Source organism: Mustelus asterias, unplaced genomic scaffold, assembly GCF_964213995.1.
Source record: "Mustelus asterias unplaced genomic scaffold, sMusAst1.hap1.1 HAP1_SCAFFOLD_35, whole genome shotgun sequence".
NCBI classification, from domain to species: Eukaryota; Metazoa; Chordata; class Chondrichthyes; order Carcharhiniformes; family Triakidae; genus Mustelus; species Mustelus asterias.
The window spans coordinates 4,293,136-4,312,809 of record NW_027590117.1 but is presented as its reverse complement, the minus strand read 5'-3'; the positions used below and the strand labels follow the sequence as shown (position 1 = coordinate 4,312,809).

The 19,674-nt window shown below is 44.3% G+C and overlaps 1 protein-coding gene and 1 non-coding gene across 2 annotated transcripts in view; both read left to right on the top strand.

Annotated features, from left to right (window-relative positions):
* Positions 1-19,674, top strand: part of LOC144482285 (uncharacterized) — an 872,976-nt gene that overhangs the window by 630,689 nt on the left and 222,613 nt on the right. The window lies entirely within an intron of this gene.
* Positions 6,573-6,644, top strand: trnam-cau (transfer RNA methionine (anticodon CAU)). Its single transcript has one exon. It is a non-coding gene; the product is annotated as a tRNA-Met (tRNA).

The following is a 19,674-nucleotide window of genomic DNA, read 5'->3' as shown; positions in this document are numbered from 1 at the left end:
TGTGCACATAGACCACATGGACTGCAGCGGCACCAGAATGAATTCATCGCCAATGACTCAAAGATTATTAATTTGGACAATAAATGCTTCTCGCGCCAGCGGCACACATCTCCCGTATGAATAAAGTACTTTTAAAAAAATCACCTCGTGCCACAGAAGGAGCACATCTGCCTTCAGAGCAGAAAACTGTATGTGAATCACATCCTGAACACGGCTACTTTTATACCAGGTGTGTGTCTGAAAACAGTAAGTGGAACCAAGCTCACGTTAAACCGCTCAATGTTTAGTGGAAGTGTTTCACTGAGTGATTTGTGTGATTCCCTCTGATGTGCTTTCTTTTGTGAATTCCTAAGGAGCACCTCCCCTGAGACCCTGGTGGGCGGGTGTCGGGGAAAGGCGGATTTGAAAGGTTTACAGGGAAATCGGTGCAGTCTCGATGGGCCACTGTGGGATTCAGTTATTTTTCTTTCATGAATCCATCCGAGATCCCATAGCATCTGTGGAGAGAGAACCGGTCATTCCCGTGAAAGGTCTGCATCTGAAATGTGAACTATCTCTATTTTCAGAGGGACGTTACAGATCTGGTAATATCTCTTTTTTCACTAATACCACCAGATCTGGAATGTATTTCCAGCATTCTGCTGTACCCTCGAAGAGCGGTATCAGGCTCTGGGGCTTAGTTGGTTAAAGCGCCGATTTAGTAAATCAGAAGATTCAGGATTCAGATCCTCGGATTCCTTTCCAGTGAACTTTGCAACTTCGTACGTCGCAATATCCATTTCTTGCTTGTCAATGTTGTCTTTCCCTTCACAGTGGATAATCTACAACGATAAAAAAAACATAGTTCGAGAGTCTCCTCAAATATCTTGACTATTTATTGACGTGATCCAGGTACTTTCATCATCTTGCAGTAAAAAAACATTTAATTTGCAATAAATCCAATTCTCCAAGTTCTACAAACATAGCGTTCCATTGTTTTCTCAGGGAATTTCGAACAGAGTCAAATCGCCTTAGAATCACACCATCCCGACAATGGTGAAGGAGACCATTCTGCCCATCGAGTCTGTCCCGACTCTCCGACAGAGAATCGCACACAGGACCTATTCCCGCAGAGCCACGCATCCACCCCGCTAATCTACCGATACAAACACCTTGGTGACCAAGGGGCAATCTAGCATGGCCAAATCCACCCAACCTGCTCATCTTTGGACTGTGGGAGGCAACCGGAGCACCTGGTTTCCTGAGATAACTTGCCTGGATGAATGCAGTTTCAACAGCACTGCAAACACTTGGCACCATCCAGGACAAAGCATCCCACTTCATTCGCTTCCCATGCATAAAGCTTCACTCCCTCCACTACCGACACACAATGGCAGCAGTTTGCGCCATCTACAAGATGCACTGCAGCAACACAGCAAGACTCCTTTGCCAGCACCTTCCAAACCCACGACCACGACAGCCTAGAAGGACAAGCGCAGCAGACACATCAGAATAACACCACCAGGTTGCAGGGCACTGATATTTATTGATTGATTGTAGTTATTTATAAGTTGTTGTTGTTGCACGTGTGTGTTGTTTAATCTTCGTGATCTTCAAAAGAAGCGAAATATCTAATTGAAAAGATGCTACTATTTCTAACCCAACCAGCGAACGTCGTGTCAAACTTTAAGAAAGCCCCCGGGGTTTGCGATTTATTTTTGAGTCAGTGGTTTCCCTGGGAGCCAATAAACAGAAGCAGCATGGAGAGATGGCAGAGCAGGAAACGTCGGTGCCGAAGCTGAATCACATGAACGGAGCAGCAACCTGCTTTCTACTAATCGGACCCCAAGTCCGATTCTGGTGGGACTGAAACCCACAACCTTTGAATGGCTGACTTGCCATTATTTAGATGTCTAACGCGCTACCCAAAACGCCACATGCTGGAAGTTTGCTTTACTTGTCCATATATGGATTTTTGACAATGTGGAAAGTTCAACAATCTCGTAGTTAAAAAGTCAAGGACTGTGAAGAGGGACTTTATTGATTGCAAGTCATGTTGCTACATCTTATGTCTGTTAAAACAGCTGTGGGAATAAAGACCATTTTGTCCTTTGTACATGAAATCTGTCCATCACAGAATGATCCTCCCTCTTTCTCTTCCTTATTCTCGTGGACAGCTCGGAATATAATCTCACAGGCTTGATAGTCGGGGGCACATGCTACTCTATCTGTCACAGCGCAGATCAGAATCTGTTCCCTGTTCCAGTTAAACACCTGCACAGAACACAACGCAAAGCTGGAAGCTGGAAACCAGAATCAAAAACCGAAAATGCTGGATATGCTCAGCAGGTGATGGATGAATGGAGATTCCTGTAAAAGAGACCTTGGGGTACAGGTTCATAGCTCCTTGAAAGTGGAGTCACAGGTGGACAGAGTGGTGAAGAAGGCATTCGGCATGCTTTGTTTCATTGGTCAGAACATTGAATTCAGGAGTTGGGACGTCTTGTTGAAGTTGTACAAGACATTGGTAAGGCCACACTTGGAATACTGTATACAGTTCTGGTCACCCTATTATACAAAGGATATTATTAAACTAGAAAGAGTGCAAAAAAGATTTACTAGGATGCTATCAGGACTTGATGGTTTGAGTTATAAGGAGAGGCAGGATAGACTGGCACTTTTGTCTCTGGACTGTCAAAGGCTGAGGGGTCTATAAAATAATGAGGGGCATAGATCAGCTCGATAGTCAATATATTTTCCCAAAGGTAGGGGAATCTAAAACGAGAGGGCATCGCTGTAAGGTGAGAGGGGGAGATACAAAAGGGTCCAGAGGGGCAATTTCCTTCACACAGAGGGTGGTGAGTGTCTGGATCAAGCTGCCAGATGCAGTAGTAGAGGCGGGTACAAATTTGTCTTTGAAAAAGCATTTAGAGAGTTACATGGGTAAGATGGGTACAGCGGGATATGGGCCAAATGCGAGCAATTGGGACTAGCTTTGGCGTTTTGAAAAAAAGGCGGCATGGACAAGTTGTCCGAGGGCCTGTTTTCATGCTGTAAACCGCTATGACTATATGACAAGCCGCTGAAGCACAGCACAGTTGCACAATTTAAAGTTTCCTTTCATCCAAAATAGATATTCCATTCTAGTATTTTGAACAATTCAAATTTAAAATGTGCATTGTTATTCTCGTCGCCACAGCCTGAAAACAACTCCAGGCATTGATCTCTCCCTTGGATTTTAAATTTGTAAATCCATTCTCTATCTTTTAAAGCTACTATTGAAACTGTATCCATCACCCGCTCATTTCCTTGTGAATGAGCAGGAGAATTGAAGATATATTTGGATAATTTTCCTTTGACTACATTTGTACAGAAGCATCAAGGTCAAGGAGGGAACCACACACAGCACTTCATGAAATTCACCCACTAAAAGGTGACAGTGTTTAATCAAGGGATGGTTCTATTTGTTCATTCATTATTAATGGAGAATATAAAAGTTGGAACAGTGTGCAACCTGGGCATTGTAACTGAGCAAAGTGAAACACAATGCGGACTGGGCAGGATAAGCCTAGCATGGGCAATGGACAGAGTGGAGGTGCGACGTTGGCTGGCTTGTGAGACGGCGCAGGGAGATGTTGCAAGGTGAAGGTACATCGGAAAATGGGAGTGTAAAATGTTGAATGACGAATGTGCAAGTAGAATGTGCAATGTAGACTGCAGGCTGGATATTCAATGGGTTCTGTGATGGGTGAATAGACTGTGGAATCTTGGCATGGTAAAGGTGCAATGGGGATTAGGACGGGTAAAGGTGTATCCTTTATTTTATATCACCTCTCCTCGATCTTCGGACCAAAATACATCACTTCACACTTCCTTACATTAATTAACTTGTATCTGTCACGTGTCTGCCCATTCCACCAGACTGTCTATATCTTCTTGCAGATTATCAATATCCTCCTCACTAAAAACCATAATATTTTCAAATTTTGCACCACTGACAAATTTTGAGTTCGAAACCTAAGCACCCAGATATAGGTCAGTAATATATATCAAGAAAAGCAAATTTCTCTATATATAATATCCCCAATCAGAAATAGGTAAAACATTCTGTAAAATATGCTTTAATAGGTTTGTACTAATAATTAAACTGTTGCTGAATGAAATTCTAACTAAGCTAATGATTCAAATGCCATTTGGTTCCAAATAAAATGCCAACCGGCACTAATACATTCAATTATAAGCATAGCCTTGTTCATTTATCAGGATTTAAATGACGAATACAGAGGGAAGCAGCGTACTGGTAGATTTCAAAATGAAATGGCCAAAAGATTTAGTATTTCTAAATTCCGCAGTCCTAGGTTCAATATGATGTGAACAATTCTTGTCTGTTGTGTCCCTCTCTGATGTCTGAACTTCAGCCTACCAGAGTGTGCTGACATCCACTGGCCGCAACACAGAACTGCAGTAGAGCGGAAAAATGCATCTTAACTGTCGCTGTTGCAGAGACAGATCAAACAGGAGTTAATGATTGGATATCGGCATTACATTCCATAGAGAAATCAATATTAATGTACTTTTAAATGCAGTCAGTATGACTTCGAATTTGCTATTACCTGGAGCAGTTGAGTCGACTAGCACAGATGTACGAAAGGAAAATCTCGGGAATGAGACGATGGAGAATGAATTTCAGAGATAAGCAGATGATGTTACGTTGAAGATTTTTAGTAGAGGATAGTGTGGAATCATGTACTAATTAGAACAAAGGCCCTGTTTCAATTATATACCTTCCAGATAGAATGTGTACAGATTTGCAAAGTCTCTCAGAGAGATTCATAATGAACATCACACACATATGTCGCACCAGAGACAGAGCGATACAGAATGAGTCCAACACTCATACACCTCGAATCTTAGAATGGATACAGCAAAGAGAGGGAGATCATTCGGCCCTTTGTCTCTCTGCTGGTCTGTACAAGAACAACTCAGCTCATCCCTTTCCCGTCCTTGTCTCATAACCATGGAAATCCTTTCACTTCAGGTGCTGATTCCATTCCCCCTTGACAGCCCTGATTTGATGCTGCCTCTGCCACCCTCTCAGGCAGTGCATCCCAGGTCCTAAATACTCTGCACATTAAAAGCCATCCTTCTCTCCTCAGGCAATGGGAGCAATATTTCTTCATCTACTCTTCTTAGACTGCACCCACAAGCCCACCACCTCTACCAGGGTAGAGGCAGAGAGATTCTTTCCACTTAGAAAGGAAACAAGAACTTGAGGACACAGCCTCAAAGTAAGGGGGAGTCAGTTTAGGACAGAGTTGAGGAGGAACTTCTCCTCTCGGAGGGTAGTGAATCTCTGGAATTCTCTGCCCATTGAAGCAGTGGAGGCTACCTCGTTCAATATGTTTAAGTCACAGGTAGATAGATTTCTGATCAATAAGGGAATTAACGGTTTTGGGGAGCGAGCGGATAAGTGGAACTAAACCACTATCAGATCAGCCATGATCTTATTGAATGGCGGGGCAGGCTCGAGGGGCTAGATGGCCTACTCCTGCTCCAATTTCTTATGTTCTTATGTTCTTACCATCTCGAAGGACAGCGGCAATAGATACATGGGAACACCAGCACTGCAAGCTCCCCCTCAAGCCACTCACCATCCTGACTTGGAAATACATCGCGGCTCTTTCGCTGTCAGAGTGGCAAAATCCTGAAAGACTGTATGGCGAACAGCACTGTGGCTGTACCGACATCTCATGGACTGCAGCCGTTCAAGAAAGCAGCAAACCATCACCTTCCGAATGTCAGTTGGGGATTGGCAATGAATGCTGGCCTCTTCAGTGATGCCCACCTCTCGAAATGAATAAAACAAATAAACACTCGCAACTACAACCGGAGACAGATAGATGCAGAACAAATTTCACTCACGTGCATGTTTGGATACAATCTGAATCCCCCAATCACATTCACTAACAGAGGGTAAAATGCAGTCGAAATTGGGCGATCGTTATCCAGTTGCAGTTTAACCAGAGTTTTATACAAGAATAGAAAACATCTTAACACAACGTGTAACATTTTAACCCAATATGGAACATTATGAGACCAGTTAATCATCTTTCTGCCGAACAGAAAACATCTTCACGGAGAATATTTTCACACAACACGGAACACGTTTACAGAGCAGGGCATATATTAACAGAACATTTTTCAAAAGTACACAACATGGATCATATTTATACAACCGGAAAGATATTGACAGCATCAGGGAAACATTTTACACAACAGCAGAAAGCACCTCTCAACAACAGAGAGCAGAGTTACACAGCAGGAAATATATTTACAAATATGTACTTGCAAAAGAAAATTCCTTTAAAAATAGAGATCGATTTTCCAATTCCGTGCTTTGCCGGTTTCCCATCACCTTTGCCTGTCGTTACGTGTCCAGACAATCTCTCTTACTGCTATTGTGTGTTTTTCTCTGTTTTATTCTCGGTTTGATGCAGTGGCTGAGCGTCCTGACACTGGAACGTGTATTAAATGATACGGGAGCGAAAATCTGCCTGACTATATTGATAGGCAGCAGAAATGGCCTTTACCGGAGCAGAGTGGCGCAGCGGAAGCGTGCTGGGCCCATAACCCAGAGGTCGATGGATCGAAACCATCCTCTGCTATTCCTATTATCACTGACAATGAAACGACTTGTGGCTTTTACGTGGAGTCTGCAGACAGGTATTTACATCGGCTTCTCTTTTCTCCAAAAAACCTCAATCTGCAGTGAATCAATTTTATATGCAAGAAAGCATACGAACGGGGAACATCTTAACACAACATGCAACAATTTACTGACAGAAACATCTTCACGGAGAATCTTCTCAAACAACATGGAACACATTTTCAGAGCAGGGGCCATATTAACAGAATAGAAAAAAAACATTTACACAGCCGGAAACACAACAGCGGAACATCTTACACAACAGCAGAAATCATCTCTCAACAACAATTGAGACAGTTACATGGGTAAGGTGGGTCTGGAGGGTATGGGGCAAACACGGGCGATTGGGAATCGCTCGGTGGTAAAAAACTGGGCGGCATGGACAGGTTGGGCCGATGGGGCTGTTTCCATGTTGTAAACCTCTATATCATAGAGCACTGCAGGAAAAACAGTGAAACACTTTGCACAACAACAGTGAACATCTTTGAACAGCAGAGAGCACAGTTACACAGCGGGAAATATATTTATAAACATATTTACAAGAGAAAACTCCTTTCAAACATCAGTGATCAATTCCGTGACTGTCGTTACACGTGAACAAACAACCTCTTTGGCTGCTTTTGTGTGTGACTTTCTCTGACCCTTTATTCTTGGTGGAATGCAGTGGAATTGTGTAGCCAGACTGAGCCTCCTGACACTGGTGATGGTGTTAAACAAAAGTGTGGAATTGAATATCTAACGGATTACATTGATAGGCAGCGGGGGTGGGGGTAGGGTGAGGGGGAGGAGGAGAGGGGGGAGGGAGGAGTGGGAAGGAGGGAGGGGGGACGGGGAGAAAGAGAGGGGAGAGGAGAATGGAAGGGGGAGGGGGGGGAGGGAGGGGGAGATGGGAGGGGGAGCGGGAGGGGAAAGGGGGGAGGGAGCAGGGGAGAGGAGGGGGCGGGGGAGGGGGGAGGGCGAGGGGGGAGGAGGGGAAGGCATGTGGAGGGGAAGGGGAAGGAGGGGAAACGGGGGAGGAAGGGGAGGGGGAGGGGGAGGGGAGGAGGGAGAAGGGGACAGGGGTCGTGGGGGAGGAGTGAGGGGGCTGAGACTGGGGAGCGGAGGCGGGGGGGCGGGGGGCGGGGCTGGTGGAAGCGAAGATGGACTTTCTGTAGCAGAGTGGCGCAGCTGAAGAGTGCGTGGCCCATAGCTCAGAGGCCGATGGATCGAAACCATCCTCTGTTACTTCCTCTTAACAATAATAACAAAACCACTTGACTACAATTCTGCAGCATTTACGTGGAATATGCAGGCAGGTATCTGCATTGGCTCCTCTTTTCTGTTATAAGCCTCAACCCAGTTTGATATGCACACAAGGTGTAGATACTGTGAACATGCACCAGGATATATTAGACAGAGGTAATGGTGCACAGGGCACAATTTCAGAATTTGTGGACAATGTGAAACTTGGAAGCATCGTGACCTGTGAGGAGCCTGGTGTAAAACTTCAAAAAGGACATCGGCAAGTTGACGGAATGCGTGGACAAGTTACAGATGAAATTCAAAGCTGAGAATTGTGAAGTGATTCATTCTGGTAGGAAGATTATAGAGAGACAATGAAAAGTAAAAGGGAAACAGTTCCAAAGTATCGAATCCATTTCATTAGTAACGTTTCTCAGTCCTACAACTCTAAATGAGGTGCAATAGTACAACTCTAAAATAACACCAAATTACTGCGGATGCTGTCATCTGAAACCAAAAGAGAAAATGTTGGAAAATCTCTGCCGGTCTGGCAGCATCTGTAAGGAGTGAAATGAGCTCGTGTTTCGAGTCCAGATGACCCTTTGACAAAGGGTTATCTGGATTGGTTTACTGCCAATTGGTAACTTCCTTAAAGTCAATAATAATCCATTCAAAATATCCGCATATGTATTTTACAATCATAATTACTCATTTGAATGAAATTACTGCATCTCACATTACTTCGTGTTAGCTCATAAACGTATTTAAAAGTCATTTAACTGAATGCTGCGAGTTGTATCCATGCCTTAATGTCTACTGGTTTAAATATCTTACCACTCCATCAGGGGTTCCACTTACAGGTATTAAATGTCATGAGAAGTCTGGACAGAATGGATAGGGACAAACTGTTCCCACTTGTGGAATGATGAAGAATGAGAGAGAACAGATTGAACATCATGAGCAAAGGAAGGAATAGGAAGACGAGGAAAACATTTTTCACACAGTGAGAGTTTAAAGATTGGAATGCACTGCTAGAAAGTGCGGTGGATACAGATTCAATTGAAACGTTCCAAAGGAATTAGATTGTAATCTGCCGCATTACAGGGAGAAGGCGGAGATGTTCATTTTCTGTCACAACTCCTCACATAATTTCTCATTCATCATTCATCACTGAATCAAGTGTGAACTGTTCTCTTGTCGTTTCTAAACAAGTAGAAGTGCAACACTGATTAAATGACAAGACAGTTGGTGGCCTAAGTCACTGGAGAGTTAAAAAATTACAAATATGTTTCTAAAAGGAGATGAGTAAGGCACAGTGACGGAATTTGAAATAAAAACAGAAAATGCAAGAAACCTCATGCAGGTCTCGCAGCATCTATCGGGGAGAAACAGAGTTAATGCTTTCGGTGTCCGTGACTCTTCTTCAGAGTTGAGGAGAGTTTGAAATGTGACGGATTTAAAATGTTCTCGAGAATTCGGAGCACAATCTGGATTATTCATTCAAGCAATTACAAAGGCAAATGGCATGTTTGGTTTTATTGCACGTGAATTGGAGGAGATGAAGAAAAGTGTCTTGCTACAATTGTACAGGAGTTTATGGAGACCACATCTGCAATGCTGTGTGCAGCTGTGGTATCTACATTTGAGAAAAGATAAGCTTGCATTAGAGGTGGTACAGAGAAGGTTCACTAGATTACCCCCCGGAATGAGGTGGTTGTTCCATGTTGAGAGGCCGAGTGAATTATTCTGAGAGACCCTAGAGCTCAGAACAATGTGTAGATTCTGAGTGAATGATTCCATTGCTGTCCTCTGGGCAGACGAGTGGCAGATGAAGTAAAAGTAAAGAAAAGTAAAGTTAAAGTAAAGTTTATTAGTCACATGTACGGCTCACATTAACACTGCAATGAAGTTATTGTGAAATTCCCCAATTTGCCACAGTCGGGCACCTGGGTGAGTCAATCACCTAACTAGATGATGTTCAATGCACAGAAGTGTGAGTTGATTCATTTTGAGAGTGTGGAGAAATAAATGGAGAAACACTTAAGGAAATGCAGGAAAAAAGGGATCTCAGTTTCTCAGTAGAAAAGTCATTAAAGGTGGTTGGGCATGTTGAGAGAGCAGGTAATGAAGCAAATGACACCCTATGTTTTATTGGAAGGTTGAAAAGATGAATAAGAAGATCATGTTGAGATTTTAAATACACTAGATAGGCCTCACCTGGAGCACTGCGTCCAGTGCTGGGCACCACACTTGAAGAAGTTTGGAGGGAGTGCAAAGGATATTCACATGAATGATTCTGTTGACAAAGATTTGTAGTAATGAAGATCGATTGAGAAGTTGGGTATTTTTCCTCACGGAAAGAAGTCTGTGAGGACCTGTGGAGGGAAACGTAACATTGAGGAAGCAGGTGTGCTGCAGAAGGATTTGGAAAGGCTGGGAGAGTGGGCAGAGAAATGGCAGAAGGAAAACAATGTGGGAAAGTGTGAGGTTACGCACTTTGGAAGGAGGAATGGAGGCACAGATTACTTTTTAAATTTGAAATGCTTAGGAACTCAGAAGCACAAAGGGACTTGGGAGTCCTTGTTCAGGATTCTCTTAAGGTAAACGTGCAGGTTCAGTCGGCAGTTAGGAAGGGAAATGCAATGTCGAAAGGGGTGGAATACAAGAGCACGGATGTACTTCTGAGGCTGGCAAAGGCTCTGGTCAGACACCGTGTGGAGTATTGTGAGCAGTTTGGGCACCGTATCTAAGGAAGGATGTGCTGGCCTTGGAAAAGGTCTAGAGGATGTTCACAAGAATGATCCATGGAACGAAGAGCTTGTTGTATGAAGAAAGGTTGAGGACACTGGGTCTGTACTCGTTGGAGTTTACAAGGATGAGGGGGGTTCTTTTGAAACTTAAAGGATACTGGGGGGCCTGGAGAGAGTGGACACAGAGAGGGTGTTTCCACTTGTAGGAAAAACTAGAACCAGAGCACAACCTCAGACGAAAGGAACGTTCCTTTAAAACAGAGATGAGGAGGAATTTCTTCAGCCAGAGAGTGGCGAATCTATGGAAATCTTTGCTGCAAAAGGCTGTGGAGGTCAGGTCGTTGAGTGTATCTAAGAAAGAGATAGATAGATTCTTGAGTAATAAGGGGATCAGGGGTTATGGGGAAAAGACAGGAGAATGGGAATGAGAAAAATGGCGGAGCAGATTCGATGGGATGAGTGGCCTAATTCTGCTCCTATGTCTTATGGTCTTATGGAAGAGAAATAAGGGTGGCTTTCGCACTGCTGCTGCAGAATGACAGGGACCTGGACTCAATTCAGGCCTTGGGTGACTGTACGTATTTTTCACATTTTCTCTATGTCCACGTAGCTTTCCTCTGTGTGCTCTGGTTTCCCCCCACACTCCATTGATAGGGTAAGTGGATTTACCATGCTAAATTTCCCCTTATGTCTCCCAGTATGTTTAGATTAGGAGGATTACCAGGATAAATATGTGAGGTTGCGTGGATAGATCAGAGAATCAGTGCAGACTCAATAGGCCGAATGGCCACCTTTTGCAATGTAGGGATTCAATGATAGAGTTTTTTATGTTCCAGTCAAGCGTTCATCAAGAACCAGGGGGAAAATTTCAAAATAAGTGTCAAAATTGCACAGATTCAGTTCCAAATGTATACATCTTTGGAAACTCAAAGGAACATTTAACATGGCCAATCCACCTAAGCTGCACATCTTTGAATCGTGGGAGTCAACCAGAGCACCCAGAGGAAACCCACGGGGGAGAATGTGCAAAATTTGCACAGTCAGCAAAGGCCAGGAGCAAACCCGGGTCTCTGGGGCTGTGAGGCGGGAGAGTGGGATTAGGTAGCGTGCAATTTCAATAAGGCAGTGTAGACGTGATGGACCAAATGGGCTGTTACGGCATTGTAAAGATTCTGTGGTTTGGAATCTAAAACATGATCCTATTGAATGGAGCAGCAGGCTTGAGGGGCCAAGTGGTCCACTTCTGATCCGATTTATTGTGCTGCAGTGTCCAGAAAGCTGCTAATTGATTTCTCATCATTAAATCAGAATTTACTCCAGATACCGTTAATGCATCAACCCTGTGCTCAGTGACAAACACTGACTCGTGGTTAAGCAATGTCTCAATTTTAATATTCTTATCCGTGTTTCCAAAACCCTCCATGTCCTCAGCTCTTCCTCCCTTTCATCACCTCCAGCATAACAATCCTCTGAGATATCTGAGCTCCACTGATTCTGCCCTCATGGTAAGAAGTCTCGCAACATCAGGTTAAAGTCCAACATGTTTCTTTGGTCGCAAAAGCCACGAGCTTTCGGAGCGCTGCTCCTTCATCACGTTACCTGACTTACCTGATGAGGGAACAGCGCTCTGAAAGCTAGTGGCTTTTGCGACCAAATAAAACTGTTGGACTTTAACCTGGTGTTGTTAGACTTCTTACTTGGTTCACTCCACCAGTGATATTCGTACTTTCAGCTCTCTGGGTTTCAGCTCTGGAATACCCTCTCTAAAAGCCCCTGGCTTCCAGCTTGCTTTCCTCTCGTTCATTTCTGTCGCCTGTTCCCTTCATTTCTTTCCTCCTTCCTTTCCCGCGGGTTTCAGCTTTTGCATCCTCTGACTTTCCGCAATCCTTTTGCCGCTTTAACTGCCATCAACGAATTATAATTGTACAACTATAATTGTGTGAGCAGTTCCACTTTAAGGATTCTTTCCGCCTCCAGCTCTTTGATTTCTCATTGGTTTCAGCTCCGGATCGAATTGAATGACGCAATGACGCTGGGCTGGGAGTGAAGCTCACGAGTTTGTTTATTTGGTTTGACCTAAAAAGAGGGCAAATATCAACGATAACCCACGACCATCGGACCGGCAGTCGCGCACGAGCGGCACAGTCCGATTGGACACTGCGTTACGATTGGCTAGACAAGATGTCAATCACATTGTGGGGCTGTTGTTGTTAGCAACGCGGTCTGCGATTGGTTACAATTGGGAACATCATTTTCCATGGTCTCGAACTTCTGACTATGGAACCCATTGATTGGATAAGACAGCTGTCACTCAGTGGGCGCAGAGCGGCCATTGGATAATCGCGATGCGTCAATTTCCGATTGGTTTTCCCAGCTGTCGGTCACAGGCCGTTGGCGGGGATTTACCCCGGGCCCATCAGACACCGCGCGGAGCGGCAGCAAATGCACCGCAAGTGGCTTCAGTCCCCGGGTCCGGATCCATCCACAGCGGGGCTCCGGATGGGTGAAGGGGTTTGGTAGCGGGAATCTCATCCTGCCCGGCTGTAAATGGGGTGGCACAGTGGTTAGCACTGCTGCCTCACAGCGTGGGTTTCCTCCGGGTGCTCCGGTTTCCTCCCACAGTCCAGAGATGTGCGGGTTAGGTGGATTGGCCATGCTAAACTGCTCCTTCGTTTCATGGGGACCAGCTCGGGTCAGTGCTGGGGGTAGAACCTGGGTGGGATTGTAGTTGGTGCAGACTCGATGGGCAGAATGGCCTCCTCCTGCACTGTCGGATTCTATAAATCCGCAGCTTAGTGTTTCCAATGGCAGCTTCCTGTGTAAACATGTCACGCTGCAGTTCCCCCGTCTCAGCAATAGCGGCACTGCCCTAAAAAGAGGGCAATAGCGGCACTGCAAACTCCCTGGAGTCAGACCAATCAGCACAGAAATTGGGATCTTCCCGTGCTTTGTGTGTTGGGCTCAGTGTCACAGCAGGTTAGAGCAGCTCACTTTGCAGAGGCCACGGTTAGATACTGGCATCTTCCTGTGCTCTGTTTTGGGATGGGGCTTGGTTACTTTGAGTGAATCTCCCTTATTGTTTGGTTCTAATTATAGCCTCTCTCTCTCTCTTACAGTCAGTCTGGGTGTTCCTGACTGAGCAGAATGGCCTGATCTCACCACACATATTGAGAGGGAGGAGCTGCCGCTCGAGATGAAGATGATTGAGAACTCCAGCTTTCTCTCCAGTCGTTTACTGAGGCCCAGCCCTTCATCCATCATTAGTTTTCACAGGATGTCAGGTCCATTAATATCTTCACCTGCTGTGCACACTGACCTGACAGTGGGAAGGTATTGGAGCATAATGGGGCAGTCAACCATGTCAAAGGTGTGGGTAGGTTGAGAGGGATGAGGAGATGAGGAGGGATTGTTCAGCTGGGTAAGACTGCACTCGGTCGGTTCCATTCTTATCATTCTGGTCATATGCAGAGTATCACCTGCAATGGTTTCTCTTCCTGTTCTGTTACCACCGAAATCACCCAAGGATATATCCTTGGTTCCCTCCTATTTTTCATCTACACCTTACCCCTCAGTGATATTATCTTAAAGCACAGTGTTAGTTTTCACATGTCTGCTGATAACACCCAGCTCTACCTCACCATCACCCCTCACAACCAATCCCCTGTTATTAAGTTATTACACTCCTTCTCCGACCTCGAGTACTGGCTAAGCAGAGAATTCCCCCAATTGCTGCATCTGCCATGTGTTTGGTCACTCACTCAAGTTGTCCGAATCACCTTGAAGCCTCCATGCATTCTCCTTCAGCTCACAATTCCGCCAGTTTTGTGTTGTCAGCAAATGTGGAAATGTTACGTTTGGTTCCCTCATCAGGTCGTACATGTCTGAATACGCGCTGAAAAATGGGATTAGAATAGATAGATGCTGATGGCCAGTACATACACGAGGGGCTGAATGGCCTCTATCTGTGCTGTAAAATTCTATGACTATGACCTCTTAAAGAAGTCATTCATTGGCTGTCCTTCGGGAACTCCTGACAGAATGATTTGTTTGATGGAAATGAAGATCTCTTGTCTTTTCTCTGGCGTCTTACACTTTGCTCCTTGCTTCCTGACTGGAATCTCCAAACTGGGGAAATTGTGGATGTGGTGACATCACCCTGTTGGGGATGAAGCTATTGTCACAGAGTCCTGTGTTGTCAATATACCGACCCGTTAACATAGTTCCCCAGTTTCACTGGATGTTGACAGATTATTTACCATTGATTTGGTGTTCTACCTGCCAGCTGTTCATACGGAATACAGATGTTGTGAATGAGCATTGTCCACCTCCCACTTACAGCAATGATAGTGACAACCTGCATCGTTTCCGGATAGGGCTGGAGTCATAGTCATACAGTCACAGAGATTTACAGCTGGAAACAGGCCGTTCAGCCCAACTCATCAATGCCGCCCAGGCAAAATTGTAACCACCTCTGCTGCTATCTCTGACAGCTCGTTCCAGACTCCACCCTCTGTGTTTCTCCCCTCTCACTTTAAACCTATGCTCTCCACTTTTAGACTCTCCTATCTTTGGGAAAAGATATTGACTATCTTGCTGATCTATGGCCCTCATTATTTTATAGACCTCTATAACATCACCCCACGCCTCCTACACTCCAGGGAAAAAGTCCCAGTCTATTCAGCCTCTCCTTATAACTCAAACAATCAAGTCCCGGTAGCATCCTAGTAAATCATTTCTGGACTCTTTCAAATTTAATAATGGTCTTTCTATAATAGGGTGACCAGAACTGCATACGGTATTCCTAGTGTGGCCTTCCCAATGTCTTGTGCAACTTCAACATGATGTGCGAAATCCTATGTGAGGATAAATGGGCCAATACATTGCATTGCCATTCCTATAGTTGTTAATGAAGTGAAAAAGCCGGTGTTTAATGAAATGCCCCAGGTGGAAATCTGCTCGAATGTGGCAACACAGCAAAATCCTCAATTATTGTTGTTTCTGCTCAACCAGCCCCAGAAGCTTGGAAGATGGAAGTCCCCGATTGGTCTGAAGTTGGAGGTGAAGAGGAGCCAAGTTTCAACAACTTGCTGACAAACATCAAAAGGCAGCTGCTTTGGAGCAAGGCGATCCTCGAACAGGCCACTCAGAGTTGCCAAGACCCTGGAACATCATCGCTGCTGGAGAACAGAGAAGATGTGAGGCAAGGCAGGATGCTCGAGTGGTCAAAGATAGGACTGAATCATTGGTGGAGATTCCTACTCCAGTTCTGATTCCTTCTGGCATTGATGGACGGTTTGAAGTGGAGGAAATTAGTCAGGATGGAAGTGGTGATGAGATTCACAGTTATTCCCTCAGCTGAGAGACCATTTTTAAGGCAATCTGTGCAGCAACTCCACTCTGGGGTGGGTGTCAGATCAGCTCACCAGACGGAAGGAGGACTGGAGCACAGATGAGGCCATTCAGCCCCAATACTTTCTTAAACGCTCTGCTGTGCAGTTCAAAAACTGAAAGTCCAGGATTCAAGCCATGTTACGCAGGCGACTGGGAAAAGCATCATTGGATTAATCAGATCAGTGGCCCATACTGGAAAGACTCAAAGCCCAGCAGAGAGATGTCAACATGAATTTTCACTTTTAATGTCTCTTCTTTACTCTAAACAATTTGTTGTGTTTGTACAATTATCTTAAATATTACACATTAAAACAAATACTCGGAATAATTAGCATTGCCAGAGAAGTGTAACCAGGAACAGTGCCCTGTTCATTCAGTTTGGGGAACACTTCCTGACAGAGGAAGATTGGGACATGACAGCTTCTCCCTGTCAGCTCCTTCCACTTCCCTCCACAATTCTGAATACCTCTATCAAATCTCCTCTCAACCTTCTCTTCACCAAAGACCCAAATTCTCCAATCTCCCGATGTAACTGAACTTCTTCATCCCTGGACCCTCGCCCAGAGATTTATTGCAACCTTTTTTATGCCTTCCCCTCTTTTCTAAACAGTGCTGTCCTGCAGATAATGCAATACTCCAACTGAGGCCAAACCAGGGTTTTATACAGCTTTCCCATAACTTGCTTGGTCTTGTAAACTGTGCCCCTATGTATAAAGCTCACAATCCCAAATACTTTAGTAACCACACTCTCAACCTGTCACCCAAACAGCAATTATTAGTGTCACATTTAATCACAAGTCCCTTGTTCCTGCATGCCTTTACAATTGTATCATTTTTTTCAGATTGTCTCTCCCTTTACTTCCCACTGAAATAAATCATTTCACACTTCTCTGCTTTAAATTGGTCTTGTCTCACTAATCCACAAGCTGTCGAAGTAACTTTGAGCTTCAACACTACCCCCTCACAGTTCACAATGCTGTCACGTATTGTGTAATTACCACAATTTTGAATGTGTGCTCTGTGCAGCATTGCCGATGTCTCTAATATGTATCAGGAAGAGCAGGATTCCTAACACCAACCCTCCTGGAATCCCACTTTAACCGACCTCCATTCCAAATAAAAACATTTCCCACTGCTGTGTTTCCTGTCACTCAGTCAGTTTCCTATCCATTTTGCTGCTGTCCCTTTTATTCTATCAGCTCCAAATGTTACCACAAGTTTGCTGTGTGCCCCTTTATTTATAAAATGCTTTTTGGCAGTCCATGTTCACATTTACCACATTCCCCTCATCAACCTTTTCTGTTACCCTCATTAAAATCTTAAGCAAGTAAAATATGATTCCGCTTTAATCATTATGTATGTGTTTTCCTTTATGTACATCAGCACAAGTGAGTGCTAATTTAATCTCCAGTGTTTGGAGAATATTTCACGTTGCTGAGGTTAAACTGATTGGACTTTAGTTGGCTTATCCTCACAGCCTTTTCTGAAGAAGTGTATTTATCATTTGCAATTCTCCAGTCCTCTGGCACCACTCATATAACTAGCTCGGATAGAAAACTTTTCACCATTGCCTCTGCAATTTCCACCCTTTTTTCCCCTCAGTATCCATGCTTGTGTCTTGTCCAGGCACAAGAACACAGGAAATAAGGGCAGACATTTACTATGTGGCTCATCAATAATGTTAAACCATTCAAAACAATTATGGTTTATGTGTCTTTATTGCCATACAGTGCAAAGCACATAGGCACAGTATTAAAACAAGAACAGCAACATCATCAGACAATAGATAGATAGAAATCACACTATATTTCTGACAAGTTTTCTAAAAAGTCACTACATTTTCAGCATTCCTAACAAAATCATTTGAAATATCAGCAGTTCTATTGGGGAGAAAACAAACTGTGACTATTAAGATGTGAATCAAATTTCTGTAGTTGATACTGACGATCACCAAAAATATGGTAACTCCGAATAAAGAACTTTTCAAGCTTGGGTAATAAGGTCATGTATCAATTTATAAATTTGAACTAAACCATAAATCAACCTCTTGAAAGGTTGCAATCCAATAATTCTTAATGCCTCACTAAGTATTCCCCTCATGCCTTCCATTTTCCTGGTCACAGCTTTGCACTCTTTATATCAGCTGTATATCTTTTTGAAAGTGTGGGTTCCAAACTGTGGATGCAGACTCCAGGTGTGGGCATACCAGCTGCTTATGGAGATTCAGATCTTGGGATTGAACTCCACTTTACTCCTCACTCCCTTGATTCCCTGAGAAACCAAAATTTGTCTATCTCAGCCTTAATTGTCATAGACTGTCATAACCTGCAGCGTAGATGGAGGCCATTTGATCCATTGAATCTGCACTGACTCTCTGACAGAGCATCCCACCCAGAACCTATCCCGGTAACCCCACATATTCTGCTAATCCCCCTAACCAATATATTTGGGACACTAACAGGCAGTTTAGCATGGTCAATCCATCTAAACTTTGGAGAATGGGATGAATTGCAAACATGGGGATGATGTGCAAACATCATACAGGCAATCACCCAAGGTGGAATTGAACCCGGTTCCCTGGTGCTTTGAGGCAGCAATGCTAACCACTGTGCCACCACTAGTGTATTCAACAATGGAGCATGTCAAAGTATCACAACCCAATGAGTGCAGAAATTTATTCTCATGTCAGTCCGAAATGATCTGATCCTTACACTGAGCCAGCTTACGCAATCCCCCAATGTCCATAAAATCAAACCCCTTCAGAATCATGTATGTTTTAATGTTTTGCCTCTCATGCTTCTAAATCACAGAGAATACAGACCCAGTTTACGAAGGGTCACATCATATGAAACCCTTTCACCCCCGTGGACCAATTTACTGACCCTTCATTAGTGATTGAAGCATAATGAGAAAACCCTTTCCCGCAGTGAGTAGTTCAGCTCTGGGATGCATTGTCTGACAATGTGGTGATGCAGCTTCAAGTGAGGCATTCAGAAAGGAATTGGATTGTTAAAGTTACACCAGCAGAGTGGCACTGGTTAGCGCTGCTGCTTCACAGCGCCAGAGACCCATGCTCAATTCCTCCATGGCTAACTGTCTGTGTGGAGTTTGCACATTCTCCTTGTATCTGCATGGGTTTCCCCAGGTGCTCCAGTTTCCTCCCAAAGACTAAAGATGTGCAGAATAAATGGATTAGACATGATATATTGCCCCTTAGTGGCCCAAGATGTGTAGAGTAAGAGGGTTAGCCATGGGCGAAAGATGTTCTTCCAGAGAGTCAGTGCAGATGCAATGGGCAAATGGCCTCCTTTTACACTGTGGATTATGCGGGATCCAATGGATACTCAGTGCTTCCATTTGTGAAGCCAAAGATCTCATCCACTTTGCAAGCGACTGTCCTAAACTGCCTCACTTTCAAATATCTTCCTGAATCTACTCCCTCTGAGCCTGCACACAGTTTTGAACTGGACCATTCAGTTTATTTTGCCTCTCCCCATCTCTTCTGTCAAAAGGCAGCACTGTTCCTGAGTGTGGGATTAATAACGTGTCTCTTCCACATACTGCAGCTTCTGTTTCTCCAAGAGAATCTTTCTGGCTAAAGCTGGAATTTACAAGGATTTCTGTCAC